At 44.6% G+C, this 14,651-nt stretch overlaps 1 long non-coding RNA gene across 1 annotated transcript; it reads right to left on the bottom strand.

Moving 5' to 3' along the window:
• Window positions 1–5,619: 5,619 nt before the first annotated feature.
• LOC140464223 (uncharacterized) lies at window positions 5,620–12,399 on the bottom strand. Its single transcript, XR_011954885.1, has 2 exons — window positions 12,133–12,399; window positions 5,620–5,894 (listed from the first exon to the last, which is right to left on the bottom strand). It is a non-coding gene; the product is annotated as an uncharacterized lncRNA (long non-coding RNA).
• Window positions 12,400–14,651: the final 2,252 nt, after the last annotated feature.

The raw sequence follows: 14,651 nt of genomic DNA, 5'->3' as shown, positions 1-14,651 counted from the left end.
TCTGCAAGCAGAGCATTTGCCTTTTTAAGACGGTTGGATTTTTAAAATAACTTTGTACACCCCAGTCCAACACCAGCATCTCCAAATCATTAAAAAATAATGGTCATGTGTTGATTGTCTGCAGCTAGATTATGATGTTTTTGCCTTTTTAAAGTTTTTCTTAGGCTTTATTTTCTTGAGCATTAAGTGTATTCCCTTCCTTTTTTCAGCCTAACGTAGGTGCAATAGCTTGTCTTATGGTCTGCTGTGTTTATTCTGAAAGACTGTTTTTTTAAAATATGAATTCAAATGCTGCAGGGAAGTCCTTTTTACTCATGTCTTTGTAACTGTAGTTTAACCCTCTGACTAGGACTGCTTTTTCTGTATCAGTACAAGAACTTTAAAAAAACACTGTCAGACAAACTAGCAGGAAACTTGCCACCAGGATACATAAACACCAACTGGCCACCAAAAGACACGATCCACTCTCACTAGTTTCCATACATACAGACAAAGAAGGACACCACTTTGACTAGGACAACACACACATCCTAGCACAGGCGAAACAAAGACACACACGAGAATTCTTAGAGGCATGGCATTCCAACCAGAACTCCGTCAAAAGACACATCGATTTAGACCCTATCTACCTTCCCTTGAAAAAAAATGAAGTGGAAATTACATCGCCCACCTTAAGAAACCAAAACCTATAAATAGAGAGGTGGGACGTACCACCAGCGCTTCACCAGAGACTCTCACTGATGATGTTCCCCAGTATGGTGACAAAACGTCTGAAAATAAACCTTCCAGCTCAGCAAGCTAACTTACAGACTTATCATTAACCTACAAATCTTCACAAAAATCGCTAATACAGGGAGATGTGCATATGTTACACAATTAGGTGCCATTTTAATTACAGAAATTATTTTTAAAAATTCGTCTATTTTCTCAGCAAGAATGATGAGTCAGCACACAAAGAGGAGGTGCAGCGGCTAACGGACTGGTGCAGAGCCAACAACCTGCCTCTGAACATGGACACAACAAAAGTGACGGTTGTTGACTTCAGGAGGGCACGGACTGACCACTCTCTGCTGAACGCCGACAGCTCTCCCGTGGAGATTGTGAAGAGCACCAAATTTATTGGTTAATGCCTGGCAGAGAATCTCACCTGGATCCTCAACACCAGTTCCAGGACAGCTGAGAAGATCATCGGGATCTCTTTTCCCTCCGTTACAGACATTTACAACACACGCTGCAACCAAAAGGCTAAGAGCATTGTGGAAGACCCCATACACCCCTCACTCAAACTCTTCTCCCTCCTGCCATCTGGTAGAAGATACTGGAGTATTCCATCTCTCATGGCCAGACTCTGCAACAGTTTCTTCCCTCAAGCTATCAGGCTCCTTAACACAGTATGATCAGACACTTTTCCATATGGAAATCTTGGCACCACTTCAAATTGCTGCCAGAAAAATGTCAATTATTTATCATTCTTCTATTACACTGTAACTTGCGTGTTTTGCACTTATTATGCACTTTATGCCATGTACGATTGTGTAGTTTGTGCTGTCAATGTAGCATCTCGGTACTAGGGGAACATTGTCTCGTTTTTGTTGTATCTAGTAGAAATGACAAATAAAAGCTACTCTCTCTCTCTCTTATAGATTACAGCACTCTGCATACCCAAGTCGGTTTTAAACAGGACCTTTTCTCCCAATATTTCCAGCAGAGATCCAATTCACCACCACCAACTGTTTTAAGAAATACTCTTCAATGCTCCTCTAATCCGTCTGCTGAGGTTATTGGGTAAAAACAATGACTGCAGATGCTGGAAACCAGATTCTGGATTAGTGGTGCTGGAAGAGCACAGCAGTTCAGGCAGCATCCGAGGAGAAGTAAAATCGACGTTTCGGGCAGAATACCTTCATCAGGAATACAGGCAGAGAGCCTGAAGGGTGGAGAGATAAGTGAGAGGAGGGTAGGGGTGGGGAGAAAGTAGCATAGAGTACAATAGGTGAGTGGGGGAGGGGATGAAGGTGATATGTCGGGGGGGAGGGGGGAGTAGATAGGTGGAAAAGAAGGAAGGCAGGTAGGACAAGTCATGGGGACAGTGCTGAGCTGGAAGTTTGGAACTGGGGTGAGGTGGGGGAAAGGGGAAATGAGGAAACTGTTGAAGTCCACATTGTTGCCCTGGGGTTGAAGTGTTCTGAGGCAGAAGATGAGGCGTTCTTCCTCCAGGCGTCTGGTGGTGAGGGAGCGGCAGTGAAGGAGGCCTAGGACCTCCATGTCCTCGGCAGAGTGGGAGGGGGAGTTGAAATGTTGGGCCACAGGTGGTGTGGTTGATTGATGCGGGTGTCTCGGAGATGTTCCCTAAAGCGCTCTGCTAGGAGGCGTCCAGTCTCCCCAATGTAGAGGAGACCACATCGGGAGCAACGGATACAATAAATGATATTGGTGGATGTGCAGGTAAAACTTTGATGGATGTGGAAGGCTCCTTTAGGGCCTTGGATAGAGGTGAGGGAGGAGGTGTGGGCGCAGGTTTTGCAATTCCTGCGGTGGCAGGGGAAGGTGCCAGGATGGGAGGGTGGGTTGTTGGGGGGCGTGGACCTGACCAGGTAGTCACAGAGGGAACAGTCTTTGCGGAAGGTGGAAAGGAGTGGGGAGGGAAATATATCCCTGGTGGTGGGGTCTTTTTGGAGGTGGCGGAAATGTCGGCTGATGATTTGCTGAAGTTATTGACCTACTTCTAAGTTGGTCTTTTCTAGATTCCACACAAATTAAAACACCTTAATCAATTCTCAAGTCAACTACTTCTGCCCTGCAAAAAGTCCCATTTTATCAAAGCTTTTCTTATAGCTACAATTCTGGCAGTACAAGAACAGCCTGTGCTTAGCTAGTTAATCTCAGTTGCTGTAGGTGTGGACTGACAACATTTCATCTGATCGCTCCTACAATATTGTGGTAGCAATTGCTCAGCACTGTTGCCAAAAGTGCTGGGATGGATTTAAAGTGCTGCATATGACAAGTGGAGACCTATTCCAACAATTTGAAAGATGGAATCAATGTGAGAATGCAACCTTATTGAAATCAAATCATCATGAATAATGGAATTATAGGATTGTAAACTGGTTACTGTCTAGAAGGAGATTATTTAGCCTCTTAAAACTATGCCAACACCATTGAAGAACTGATTAGTGAGTCCCACTAGCCCATCCTTTACCTGTACCTTTGATTATTTTCTCTTCAGGTAATTATCTTTGCATTTAGATAATTGCAATATAATGGATCACACCAGTAGCCAATCCTGGAAGGGCGAACAATCATGGATGAGTTGGAAAAGAGTTGCCCAGCGCCACAGCAGTCTGGAAAATATGGTTTTGCCTACTCTGGTAGAGTACTCCTCATTTGGCCACACCAATAATTCCAATCTTTTCAGCTGTACTGTGTAAGGTTCCTGAAATCGAGAATTCTAACTGACAAAATATATCATAAATCAAGCAAATTTTATTAAATTAAATTGGCTGGAAGAAACTTTAGGCAAATTGTGTAAATGATTTACACCTATCCCATAAACAACATACAGTGACAGAGTCGAGAGGGTGGTGCTGGAAAAGCACAGCCAGTCAGGCAGCATCCGAGGTCCAGGAGAATTGACGTTTCGAGCATAAGCTCTTCATCAGGAACGACTCCTTGCTGATAAAGAGCTTATGCTTGAAATGTCAATTCTCCTGTTCCTCTGATGCTGCCTGAGCAGCAGTGCTTTTCCAGCACCACACTCTCAACTCTGATCTGCAGTCCTCACTTTCTCCCAACATACAGTAACCCCCACTGTCAGACAGACTAAATTTACTAACGCCTGATTAGATCAGATCTGATGAAGATCGATTAGCTTCTAATGGGATATCTGAGTGGTTTCTCTGCCAATGACATCACACTCAGTAAATCCTTTGGTTTCACCTTATACTTGGGTTGCTTTGGAACTGTCCTCACACACAATCATTGTTAAATGTTTGATTCATGCCCAGGGTGTGTGACCAGCTGTTAGTTGTTGGTTAGTGTATTCCCAAACTGTCTTCCACTGACTTAGTCATATACTAACTTCTTGTCACTTCCTGTGTGGCTTTGTGCAGATGCACAGCGAGCGGCAGCAAGCCAAGAGGTCTCACTTGTCCTCATTGCTGAGAAGCTGGAGTAATGCAGCCACTGCATCGATTCCCCTCCTGCTATCACTTAGACTCTGCAGCACTGCAGCCAGTTTTATGGCCATCTGTCTCCACGCACAGTTTGGCAGCTACTGTGAAGACACAGGCCCAGCATCAGCAGGAGCTGTTGGAGGATCAAAATACCTGCACTCCTTCACCCTACATATTGATCCTCAGTGACAAGGAGCCTTGTACATCCAGGTACATCTCTTCACAAAGATGGGGCAGAGCGAGGAGCTATAAAACTGGAAGAGGAGGAGTTACACACAGGTCCCACAACAGTCTCCCATCAGGGAAGTGGCCAGACCCTCCACCTCCACCTTGTTCCCCTCCCCCATCAACCCCTCCCTGAGTGTTGGATGCTCCAGCCAAGCAAGTTAAGCTTGCCCCTGGCTAGAGGACCCTCAAAATGTTTGGCCCGTCCAGACCCGAACAAACCTCCAGGGTCACCCAAACAAACCTCCTGGGTCACCCGAACAAACTCCCAGGGTCACCCAAACAAGCCCCTGGGGTCACCCAAACAAACCTCCAGGGTCAATGGGCTCCACTACGGAGCATGATCCTTCCATCTCAGCTGTGAGGTATTTCAGGGTAGTGCAATGAGAGGGACAGGAGGAAAAATTGATTAATGTCACTTGTAGGTGTTGGCTGTAAAATTGTACAGAGTTGGGAGGTCTGATTTAAATAGTCTGTTCACCATACTGTGTTATCTCAACAATTTATTGAGAAAACAAATTCATACTTAAACTTCCTTCCACAACGAGTAGTTTTAACATTTCTTAAACTCTTGCATTTTACTGCTTATGCCCCATCTCTGTTCTGACGCTAGATGCCTCATAGCACCCTGTGCTATCACTCCTTGGTCATTAATGAGGGTCAGGGGAAGGGTGTCTGCAAAGATTGCTAACGACATTACATGGAAACAGCAGTAGCAATATGTGTACATGACATCAGCTCACTCCGATATCTTACACCCCTGTCCCACTATAATTGCTTACTGAGTAGCAGCGTATATGTGTAGGAGTGTATATCTCAGGAAGATCTCAGCTGTGTTGATGATGAGGAGGCACAACCAAGACAGTGAGTGCTGCAGGATTGCCGGGCTAGGCACTTTGTATGCCTGTGTGATCATATGGTGGAGGGCAATATTGTCCCCTATGCAGGCCCAGTCACTTGCTGCAGATGCAACCTAATGGTTTCAGTCTTCTCTTTCACAGGTTAGTTCATTTCTTTCACCTACTATGAGTGCCTTCGCAGCCTTTCTCCTTAACATTGTACTCTATCCACGTGCTTCGTGATTGGCACAACATGAGTGGCCGTCAGCCTCGGTGTTAATGTGTCACTAGGACTTCCAACATCAAGCTTTGTAGTTTGCCAGTTTCTAGAGGTATGAGGAGTTGTATCAGACCAGAAATATTAACACCCATCAACTAGATGATAGAGGAAGTCAAAGCATTTACTTTAAAATGTCGACATCAGTATATTCTGTACAAGTTAAAACTAAGATTGATTAACTGCAAACACGATGAGGCATTGGTTTTGTGTTCTGTAGAAGGGTCATTGAAGTCAAAATCTTCGTTCTGCTATCTTGCCACAGATGCTGCCAGACGTGCTGAATTTCTCCAGCAATTTTTGCTTTAGTTTCAGATTTCCAGAATCCATATTTTCCAGTTCTATATTTTATTAAATATTAATCCCGTGGTCACTTGACACCTGGTTAAAGAGGAAAACAGACTTTTAAAAGTTGTGAGACAAATGTCACAAAGCTGAGCCTATCTCAAAGTTATTGTGCCCTTGTGTTTTTCAGAGAGGGGGTAATTGGCCACGCTCCAACTAGGCTGGGTTTGAAAGGTTTTGTTGGGGCCCTTTTTGTTTACCCCTAACAGATGATGAGCCTAAGGCTTTCATGTCTTTAAAAAATGGGATAATCAGTTAAAAATCACACAACACCAGGTTATAGTTCAACAGGTGTATTTGGAAGCACTAGCTTTCGGAGCGCTGCTCCTTCATCAGGTGGTTGTAGAGTATAAGATCGTAAGACACAGAATTTATAACAGAAATTTACAGTGTGATGTAACTGAATTTATATATTAAAAAAGACCTGGATTGTTTGTTAAGTCTCTCATCTTTTAGAATGAACATGTTGGTTTCAGTTCTTTCACACGTAAAATCACAGAACTTTTTAAAAGTTACATTCTCGAGTGAACTTTAACAATTGGTGTCATGTTGGCCCAGATAATGCACTGAAAGTGTGAGGTGCCCTGTGTGAGACTGTCTGTGCTACAATGTTCAGACTGATTCCAATCTAAAAAACAGATTTACAGAATCTTATGTGGACTTATCTGAGCCGACATGACGCCAAGTGTTAAAGTTCACTTGAGAATGTTTCTTTAAAAAAGTTGAGTCAGGGTCACAGTTGAAACTGGAAGCTCTCTCCCTCCTCCTGCCCTTCTGACTTTGTAACCTGTAAGCTTTTTGTGTCATTTTAACTCTTTGTGCTAAGGGGTCTGTTTACTGGGACTGTTGGAAGTATTTTGGAACAGCATCATTAAGTTGGGATATCTGTCGGGTGTTTGGATAGGATAAGTTGTATTTTTGGTTCTTTGTGTTTCATTCTGTAATTTTGTAAATAAATTCTCTTTGTTTAAAACTTGGCAGTCAGACCAACTAATTCACTCTGGGAACATCCCCTGTACACTTACCTGAAACAAATAGCAAAGTTATGGTCTAAGCTACCTGCTTGAAAATGTTTTGAGGGGTCAGGCCTGGTCCATGACACAAAGCTTTTAAAAACATGCAGATACTTGAAATCACACTTGCCATCGGGATTTCAAATTATCTTCTAATTTCTGAAATTAAAGCAACACAACAATGAATTCATTGTTTCTGGCATATAACAGTTGATTTTAATTCACACATTTTTCTGCAAAATGTTGCAGTTTATTCATTCTTATAGCTCCAAACTCAACCTTGGAAAAGGCAGTAATCTCTGGATGATCATGACAATATTGACAGATATAAAAGCATCACATTTATTGAACTCAATTCGGATAGTTTGTCCTGCTCCTTTGTCAAAGGGCGAAAATACCTTTATATCCAAATTGATGCAAAATAATTGCAATCAGCCAACCTCTAAGATTTCAGTTTTCTAACTTAACTAGAAGTCTATGGTAATCTCATGATTAAGTTACCAAATTGCTAATGTTTGGACTGGTTATTCAGAAGTTCAAATAACCAAGCACAGTGTGAGAATTTGATTCTAGACTTCCTTGAAGGGCCTAGTATCAGCACACGTAATGAACAGGCTTCGATAATTTGAGAACATTTCACTAAATATCTAGCTTAAAAACTAATGTATTTTTGGAGAGGAAAGTTTCAGCCCTATATAAATATAATGCAAATAGCACACCAATTAGTTCACTCTGAATTGACCAGGATAGTTTGTAAGTCTCTCATCTTTTAGAATGAACATGTTGTTTTCAGTTCTTTCGCTTGTGAATTGCAGAACTTTTTTAAAGAAACATTCTCAAGTGAACTTTAACACTTGGTGTCATGTCGGCCCAGATAAATCCACGTAAGATTCTGTAATCTGTTTTTTAGATTGGAATCAGTCTGATTACAGGTATTAACCTTTGATAAAGAAGGTCCAGCAGCATCCCATAGTTGTTCACTCTGGGAAATAAATACCAGCTTTACCGGTGGTACACACAACAAAGAAGAAAAAATGTTTACTTCCTTCTCTATTCTCCTTGCCCTGTCCAAAACATCATAAGTTTAATATTTATATCTTGGACCACCAAAGAATGACCAAGTCACATCTTTTCTGTGATGTTCAATGGAAATGACTGAACAGAATGTCTTCACAGCAGTTCAGTCTGACTCACCAAAACATTTCTATCTCCTTTACGTGGGAGCTCAGGACAAGTGAATGTGTAGTTTTTATTTATCCATCTTTTCTTTAAACAAGGATTGTAATTAATTAGGCAACATTCATAACTTGAGATACCTCAACATTTCTTTCTAGCAAACTATTCAGCAAATGCTTCTCCATCAGTAATTTAAAGATATTTGTTTTCCAATATTTCAACTAAGGGATATGTAAGAAACACTGTATTAATGAGGAGATTAGAGTGAGAGACTGAATCTGGAGCTATTCAGAATGTTAGAGATTCTGTCAATTATTTTTATTGAATCTTGGAAATTATATATTTGATATATAATTAAGTTAAACTGCATTGGATTCTGGATTACGAGCATATTCAAAATAAGGATAATAACAACAAATGTTTCAAAACGTAAGACAATGTCATAATTTGTGTGATTAGCATAATTATGTAATAACCATAATGATCAAAATACTTGGATGTGATCTTCTTCTAAACTGTGGAAGAGCAGAAATTACTAATGCACCATAAATAAGAGTGATAATCAGAAAGGCTGTTATGAGAACATTTTTATCTTTCTCTTCAATATTACCATCACGGTTAGAGCTTTGATGAAAGACTGAAACAGACAATGTGAGTGAAAAATATACAATTAACAGCAGAACTAAAACGTGACTAAACGTTGAAGCATTTCACTTCATACTCATTAGATCTAGAATGCAATCATCAGATTTATAAAATGAGACCCCATTTTATGCCGAGTGAGAAGAGGGTGCTCATCGTTTGGGCCTGGAGCTGCAGCATGAGCTGTTAACAGTCAATCTTAATTCCCAGACCGGCCACATAGCTTCTGTTTGGTCTGGGAATATCTGTCCCAAACTGTGACTCTATTCATTAACAATAGCAAAGTTGACTTTTAAACGACACTGAGGAAAAAGGGCTGCAATAATTTAAAAACAACATCCTCAAAAACATTTCAGTGTAAGTAGTCAAAAAGTGTGGTGCGAGAAAAGCACAGCAAGTCAGGCAGCATCCGAGGAGCAGGAGAGTCGACGTTTCGGGCATAAGCCCTTCATCAAGAATGTGGGGGCGAAAAGGGCTGAGAGATATATAGGAAGGTGGGATGGGGCTGGGGGGGTGGGGGGAAGGTAGCTGGGAAGGCGATTGTTAAATGCAGGTGAATGGTGATTGTGATAGGTTGGTGGGTAGGGTGGACAGATAGGACAGTCCACGAATGTGGTGCTGAGTTGGAGGGTTGGATCTAGGATGAGGTGGGGGGAGATGGAGGAGGGGAGATTTGGAAACTAGTGAAGTCAGTGTTGATGTCGTATGGTGGGAGGGTCCTAGGTGGAAGATGAGGCATTCTTCCTCCAGTTGTTGGGTGGATTGGATTTGGCAGTGAAGGAGGCCCAGGACTTGCATGGCCTTGGTGGAGTGGGAGGGGGAGTTGAAGTGGTCAGACACAGGGAGTTGTTTGGTGCATGTGTCCCAGAGATGTTCTCTGAAATGCTCTGCATATTGGCGTTGTGACCTCCCGATGTACAGAAGACCACACTGAGAACACCGAATGCAGTAAATGAGGTGGGTGGATGTGCAGAAAATCCCTGCTGGATGTGGGGCCTTGGATGAAGGTGAGGGGGAGTTGTGGGTGCAGGTTTTACATCTCTTTGTGGTGGCAAGGGAAGGTGCTGGGTATGGAGGGTGGGTTGTTGGAAGGCGTGGACCTAACAAGGGATATCCAGAGGGAATGGTCTCTGCGGAATGCAGATAGGGATAGGGAAGGAAATACATCTCTGGAGGTGGGGTCTGATTGTAGGTGGCACAAATAGTGGAGGATAATGCGCTATATCTGGAAATTAGTCAGGTGGAAGGTGAGAACAGGTGGTGGGGGGCTCTATCCTTATTGCGGTTGGAGGGGTGGGGGTTCATGAGCAGAGATGCAGGAAGTGAAGGAGATGAGGTGGAAGGCACTGCCAATCACGTATGGGGGGATATTGTGGTCCTTGAAACAGGAGGCCTCCTTGGGTGTCCTCGAATGAATTTGCTCCTCCTAGGACCAGATACAGTGGAGGTGGAGGAATTGGGAGTAAGGGATCACATTTTTACAGGAGATGGGGTAGAGTCCAGGAAGCTGTAGGAGTCGGTGGGTTTGAAATAGATGTCTGTGTTGAATCAGTCGCTGGAGAAGGAGACAGAAAGGTCCAGGAAGGGGAGGGACGTGTCGGAAATGGTCCAGGTGAACTTAAGGTCAGGGTGGAAGGTGTTTGTGAAGTTGATGCACTATTCAACTTACTAGTGGGAGCATGAGGTAGCACCAATACAGTCGTCAACGAAGTGGAGGAAGATGATGCTAGTGTAGCTGCAGATGATGAACTATTCCTCGTATCTGATGAAAAGGCAGGCAGAGCTGTGGCCCTTGCAGGTTCTAATCGCTACCCCTTTGGTCCAGAGGAAGTGGGAGGATCCGAAGGAGAAGTTATTGAGGTGTGAACCAGTTCTACCAATCGAATGAGCGTATTGATGAAGGGGTACTGGTTGAGTTGTCGGGAGAGGAAGAAACAGAGGGCGTGGAGGCCTTTGCCATGATGGATGGACGTGTACAGGGATTGGATGTCCATGGTGAAGATGAAGCATTGGGGGCTGGGGAAACAAATGTCATGGAGGAGGTAAAGGGTGTGGGTGGTATCCTGAATGTATGTGGGGAGTTCCTGAACCAAAGGGACAGGATGGTGTCAAGGTATGAGGAGAAACGTTCAGTGGAGCAGGAGCGGGGGAGACAATGGATCAACTGGGGCTGTCAGGTTTGTGGATTTTGGGTAAGAGGTAGAACCGGGTGCTGCAGGGATCAGGACAATGAAGTTGGAGGCTGTGGGTGGCAGATCCCCAGAGGTGATGAGGTTGTGGATGGTCTGAGAGATGATGGTTTGGTGATAGGAGGTGAGGTCGTGGTCAAGAGGGCAGTAGGAGAAGGTGTCCATGAATTGGTGCCTGGCTTCAGCGGTGTAAGAGGTCAGTGTGCCAAACTACCACTGTGGCCCCCTTGATATCTGGTTTGATGGTGAGGTTGGGGTTGGAGCGGAGGGAGTGGAGGGCTATGCTTTGCAAGAGGGACCAGGTTCAAATCTTTCCATGGCCAAAGACAGACTTTCAATTTAATAAAATTCTGGAATGAAGAATCTACTGATGACCATGAAACCATAGATGACTGTCAGAATAAAACCCAACCTGGCTCACTGATGTCCTTCAGGGAAATCTGTCATCCTTACCTGGTCTGCGACTCCAGATACACAGCAATGTGTTTGACTGTCAACTGTCCTCTGAAATGGCCGAGTAAACTACTCAGTTGTACTAATTGCTATGAAGTCTCAGCAAAGAGATGACATGGACTGGAGCAGTTCAAAATGGCAGCTCACCACCACCTTCTCAAGGGCAACAAGGGACGGAAAATAAATGCTGGCAGCCAGTGATTCCCACATCTCCAAGTGAATAATAAATAAAAATGCCTTGGGTGAGGGGATGAGACTGTGAAGGAGTGTGGGAATTTTGGCTTTAACTGCATCACAAACTCACCAACTAGGCAAAGCGAGCAACATTATACCCACAGTCCACACACTTTCAACACTCTCAGCAAAAATATTTCCTGAATGTCAGACTGTACCTTTGTCCCAGATAATACATGGAGATCCAATGAGCCCAGCACTAAATCAGGTCAAAGCTGATCTCAGAAGAGTCAGCAATTATAATCGGGATTCGACACAGGATCATCTCAGCTGAGCCCGGGACGTGCTTTAGGATCTGCGGGGAGCGAGTGCAGCTCCGAGCTCGATCCACTGCCCAGTCTGGGAAAGATCCCGGCTCCTGGTGTCCAGTGTTACAGCAAACAATGAGCCAAAGTCATGTTATGCCATTTTTCTGGACACTGCTGTTGTTCAAAATGAACTGCACAAGCAGCCGGTACTCCCTCTGTTTCTTTTTCCTTGCCTTTGAACTTTTAGTTTCGATATACTGTAACTGAATAATTGTGGTTGACGAGCGTAGGAAAATAAAATGTACTATTTCGGACTTACCCCAGCAACCCCGCTCAGCTAATACCGTGAACGGAAATGAGATGAGAAATAGAATAGAGAATTGCTGCCTGTTTATGTGTAAATAATAAAATCCCGAGAATTAAATCTGTTGTACAGTTTTTACGTCTTAGAAAGACAACTTTTTTTTCCACAGAGCGAAGTGTAAATGCTTCTGGAGATCGCGAGGTGGAGTATAAACCGAATCCAGACAAACGATGGCAGTGGAATGTTCCTCCTGCAGGATGTTTGAGTAGGGCTGACCACCAATGCTCCTGCTGACTTCAACTGCAGGAAATGCAGTCAGCTTCTGCTCCTCACAGAACGCGTTAGGGAACTGGAGCTGGAGTTGGATGAACTGAGGATCATTCGAGAGGCTGAGAGGGTGATAGATGGAGGCTACAGGGGCATAGTTACGCCAAAGAACAGAGGTAGCTTGGTAACAGTTAGAGGTGGGAAGGGGAGGAAGCAGGCAGTGCAGGGATCCCCTGTGGTCGTTCCCCTCAACAATAAGTATACCGCTTTGGATACTGTTGGGGGGGACGGCCTAGCAGGGGTAAGCTGCAGTGACTGGGTCTCTGGCATGAGGTCCGGCTCTGAGGCCCAGAAAGGAAAGGGGGAGAGGAGGAGAGCGCTAGTTATAGGAGACGCTATAGTTAGAGGGACAGATAGGCGGTTCTGTGGACATGGGCGAGACTCTCGGATGGTTTGTTGCCTCCCGGGTGCCAGGGTCCGAGACGTCTCGGACAGTGTCTTCAGAATCCTTAAGGGGGAGGGTGTGCAGCCAGAAGTCATGGTGCACATTGACACCAACAACATAGGGAGGAAGAGGAGTGGGGAGGGCATTCAAGAGCTCAGGGAGTTAGGCTGGAAGCTAAAAACTAGGACAGACAGAGTCGTCATCTCTGGGTTGTTGCCAGTGCCACGTGACAGTGAGGCAAGGAATAGGGAGAGAGTGCAGTTGAACACGTGGCTACAAGGATGGTGTAGGAGGGAGGGCTTCAGGTATTTGGACAATTGGACTGCATTCTGGGGAAGGTGGGACCTGTACAAGCAGAACGGGTTGCACCTGAACCAGAAGGGCACCAATATCGTGGGAGTTCGGTTTGCTAGCACTCTTCGGCGGTTGGGGGGGGGGGGGGGGGGGGGAGATGGGGGGGGTGGGGGGATGGGGGGGGGGGTTAAACTAATTTGGCAGGGGGATGGGATCTGGACTTATAGTCCAGCAAGTAGGTTAGCTGTTTTTCAGGATGTCCAAGAATGTAGGGAGGCTGTGGAGAAGGTAGCACTGACAGGGAATACTTGCGGACACAGAGATGGGCTCAAGTGCGTATACTTCAACGCAAGGAGTATCAGAAATAAGGTGAGTGAACTTAAGGCATGGATCGGGACTTGGGACTACGATGTTGTGGTTATCACGGAAACGTGGATAGAAGAGGGACAGGAATGGTTGTTGGAGGTACCTGGTTACAGATGTTTCAGTAAGATTAGGGAGGGTGGTAAAAAAGGAGGGGGGGTGGCATTGCTAATTAGAAATAGTATAACGGCTGCAGAAAGGCAGTTCGAGGGGGATCTGCCTTTGGAGGTAGTATGGGCTGAAGTCAGAAATAGGAAAGGAGCAGTCACCTTGTTGGGTGTTTACTATAGGCCCCCCAATAGCAGCAGAGATATGGAGAAACAGATTGGGAAACAGATTTTGGAAAGGTGCAGAAGCCACAGGGTAGTAGTCAGGGCGATTTCAACTTCCCAAATATTGATTGGAAGCTCCTTAGATCAAGTAGATTGGATGGAGCGGTGTTTGTGCAGTGTGTCCAGGAAGCTTTTCTAACTCAGTATGTAGATTGGCTGACCAGAGGGGAGGCCATATTGGATTTGGTACTTGGTAACGAACTGGGACAAGTGATGGGCTTGTTAGTGGGTGAGCATTTTGGTGATGGTGACCACAATTCTGTGACTTTCACCTTGGTTATGGAGAGAGATAGATGCATGCAACAGGGTAGGTTTTACAATTGGGGGAAGGGTAAATACGATGCTGCAAGACAGGATCTGAGGAGCATAAATTGGGAGAATAGGCTGTCAGGGAAGGATGTCGTTGAAATGTGGAACTTTTTCAAGGAACAGATACGATGTGTCCTTGATACGTATGTACCTATCAGGCAGGAAAAAGATGGTCGTGTAAGGGAACCTTGGTTGACGAGGGAGGTTGAATGTCTTGTAAGGAGGAAGAAGGAGGCTTACATAAGGTTGAGGAAACAAGGTTCAGACAGAGCATTGGAGGGCTACAGGATAGCCAGGAGGGAGCTGAAGAAAGGGATTAGGAGAGCTAAGAGAGGGCATGAAAAATCTTTGGCGGGTAGGATCAAGGATAACCCCAAGGCCTTTTATGCGTATGTGAGAAACATGCGAATGACGAGAATGAAGGTAGGTCCGATCAAGGACAGTAGTGGGAGACTGTGTATTGAGTCGGAAGAGATAGAAGAGGTCTTGAATGAGTACTTTTCTTCAGTATTTACAAATGAGAG

This window comes from Chiloscyllium punctatum, chromosome 39 (assembly GCF_047496795.1).
Source record: "Chiloscyllium punctatum isolate Juve2018m chromosome 39, sChiPun1.3, whole genome shotgun sequence".
Taxonomy (NCBI): Eukaryota; Metazoa; Chordata; class Chondrichthyes; order Orectolobiformes; family Hemiscylliidae; genus Chiloscyllium; species Chiloscyllium punctatum.
This window is presented reverse-complemented; position numbering and strand designations above follow the sequence as displayed.